This window comes from Scylla paramamosain, chromosome 3 (assembly GCF_035594125.1).
Source record: "Scylla paramamosain isolate STU-SP2022 chromosome 3, ASM3559412v1, whole genome shotgun sequence".
Lineage (NCBI taxonomy): Eukaryota > Metazoa > Arthropoda > Malacostraca > Decapoda > Portunidae > Scylla > Scylla paramamosain.
The window spans coordinates 35,219,868-35,223,021 of NC_087153.1; positions in this window are offsets into that span (position 1 = coordinate 35,219,868).

The window sequence follows — 3,154 nt, forward strand, 5'->3', positions numbered from 1 at the left end:
TTTACACTATTTCCTATATTTATCCCTGCATGCCACGGCCTTTCCCTAGGAATAAGAGCACTGTCAAAACTATTTGATTGAACACCGACAAAAAGATAGATAATTTGAGGTTATTCTAATTTTTGCTCGCCTGCAGAACTATTTGGGTCATTTGCAATAAAGATAAAATTAAAAATATCGATAGGAAGACATAGATTTGGATGGAGGAATGGAACAGAGAGACAAGGCAGCCGGGTCTGAAAGTAGTTGCAGAGGAGAGAAGGTAGGGATTGAGACAAAACACAAGAAATAATGAAAACACAAGAAATAATGAAAAAAAAAATCGTAAAACTTAATTAAAAAACTCATAAGTAATAAAAAAAAAAAGAATATGAAAATAATAAAAAAAAAATATTAAAAAAAGTGTCAAATTCTCAAATGATGATGGAAAGCACTGTCTAGCGGTGAAAAGGTTAATGATACGAGCCTCAGTTTCCACCTCCCCGGCTGGGCGGTGTCAAGGCGTGGCGGGGCTGAGGACTGGCTGTGCTTGGTAATTGTGGCCAGCTGGGAACAATTTTCCGAGAGGCTCGTTCCAGGAATCTGACAATCACTGAAGCACTCCAGTCATTCACTCCTCCACCCCGCTCAGCATGTCACGGAAAAAATATTTCGAAAAATATAAATAAAGAAAATGAAAAGATAGATATACATTCATGTAAATTTTCTTTCATCACACACTTTCACTCATTCATAACACACACTGACCCACACCCACACGATAGATTAAGATACTTTCTTTCAGAGAGAGAGAGAGAGAGAGAGAGAGAGAGAGAGAGAGAGAGAGAGAGAGAATGTCACTACGTACGTACATTTTCCTAATCATGTGAAAGTGTTTCCCTCTTTTTTTTTTCCATTCTTCATTCGTTCGTTCTTTATTTGACCTCATGTAATATCGCGGGGTGTAATAGAAAACACATTGCTATTTTTCCTCGTCTCGCAGTGGACGGGAAACAGAGGGGGGGCGCTCTGCAGTGAACGTGTGCAGGTCGCGGCGTGACAAGATTAGTTTGGCCTCGAATATTTCACCCGTCATGCGTTTTCTATTCAATTTTTCGGTATGATATTGATCAAACATGCGGTCAAATCTTACGTTTAGATTTCAATTTCATCCTTTTTTTTTCATTATTATTATTATTGCTGTTATCAAGTGTTGTTTTTAATGTAATTTACGCTATTAATTCCACTCGATTAGCGAGGTCAGCACTCCATCACTTGCAATTAGTATATTCAAATCTCAGACCGCTTAATTTGTAGTTTATATATATTATTCTTATACTTTCATCTGTCATTTTAACGTTACAAGTATTTTTATGCAATATTATAATCCGGTGCATACGTACGGCCTTAGTTGTTGCGGTGCCACACTTTTTTCAATTACCTCATTTATTAATTTCAGTATACATCACCCATTTCAGTTTTCAGCACGGTTTTAGTCATTATTTATTTTAACATTCAGAAAGTTTAACAGGGACGATAATTACTACTGCGGTCGTTATTTGGTAGAACTAATGTAGATATTTTCTTGTCACTTGTTTGAATTTTCATCCACGCCTTTTTAAACACCTTTACAAAAATGACTTCAAAATGTACGACAATTGCCAATTTCACCCAAGGAAAAGTGATCGTATGAATTAACTAAGCTTCCATACTTGATCTGGTTTATTTTCCTGCCTATTTTTGATGAGTTTGAATAGTCTGAGAGCGTAGTACTGTAGTTGATGTCATATTTCAATATCTTTCACCTACAAGACTTTATAATGGTTCTCTTTCCATTCAATATCTTTCACCTACAAGACTTTATAATGGTTCTCTTTCCATTCAATATCTTTCACCTACAGGACTTTATAATGGTTCTCTTTCCATTCCTTGCACATACTCTGTACTGGACCAATATTTTAAGATCGTGTCATCATTTTTTGTCAGTCATTATTATTCATTACCTTATATAAACCTCCTATGCTAACTTAAGTCACGATCACCTTTCCTTGGCCGAGTCAGGAATACATTCACTCATTTTAATAACGCTATGCCGTATATTTTCGTATCTAGTGTTAAGTTCACCATAGCACGACCTGAACCTATGTATTATTATTATTATTATTATTATTATTATTACTATTATTATACGCGGTATTTTATGCGTTTCCCGCCCTATGCTATAAACCTTATGACTGTTAATGGTAGCACGACACTTGTTTCCTCATTTGAGTGCCTTTAGATGATTTTGTGGACGAAAAATGGAAAGTACCAGTAAAAGTTTTCAATTACTCGATTATTCCCTCTGCGCTGTCTGTTTTGAAATTCATGTTTAAAACTTACACCAGGCACCGTGTTCTGAAACGTCTAGGCGTCTTAACTTGACTACTTTACGAAGGGTTTTCAAAACATTTTTCACTCTTATTTTTGGATGATCCTCTTGGCTTTGCTCTTTTCGGAACTGGTACCAAGTCACTTACTGTAATAAACTCTCACTCTTCATTAATCACTTACAAAATTCTTTATCCTACAACTCTCATCTCCGGGGGTCTAGATCTCTATTCCCTGTACATTTATGATCGTTAACTGCACTGAGGCTCTTCTCCTTACTAATCATATGACATTTACTGCAAGAAGCCTCTCATAATAACTTAGAAATTCTTTATCTTACAGTCTTCCTCTTCGGTGGCCTCGTTCTAAATTCCAGCGTTATTTTGATCATGCATTATTTTTGACCAGTGATTCTTCTCCTCTAGAGTCATTTGGCATTTACTCCAACAAATCTCTCCAGTTACTTCCAGAGCTCCTTATCTTATAGCTTCCCCTCTCTAGTGATCAGCATCTCTTGTCCCCTGCATTATTTTGATAATTGTTTGTCCTCTTAACAGCACTGCTAATATCATTAATCACCTGACAATTACTCCAATAAATCTCTCAATTATTTCTAGAGCCCTACTGCTTTCCTCTTTGGTGATCTGTATCTCGTCTCCTGAATTATTTTCACCATTACTTGTATTCTTAGCTCCACTGCGACTCTTTTCTTCCTGCGTCATCTGACATTTACTTCAATAAACCTCTCACCAGTTATTTACAGAATTCTTTGTCTTACGATCTTTCCGGTGATCCGTATTTCTAT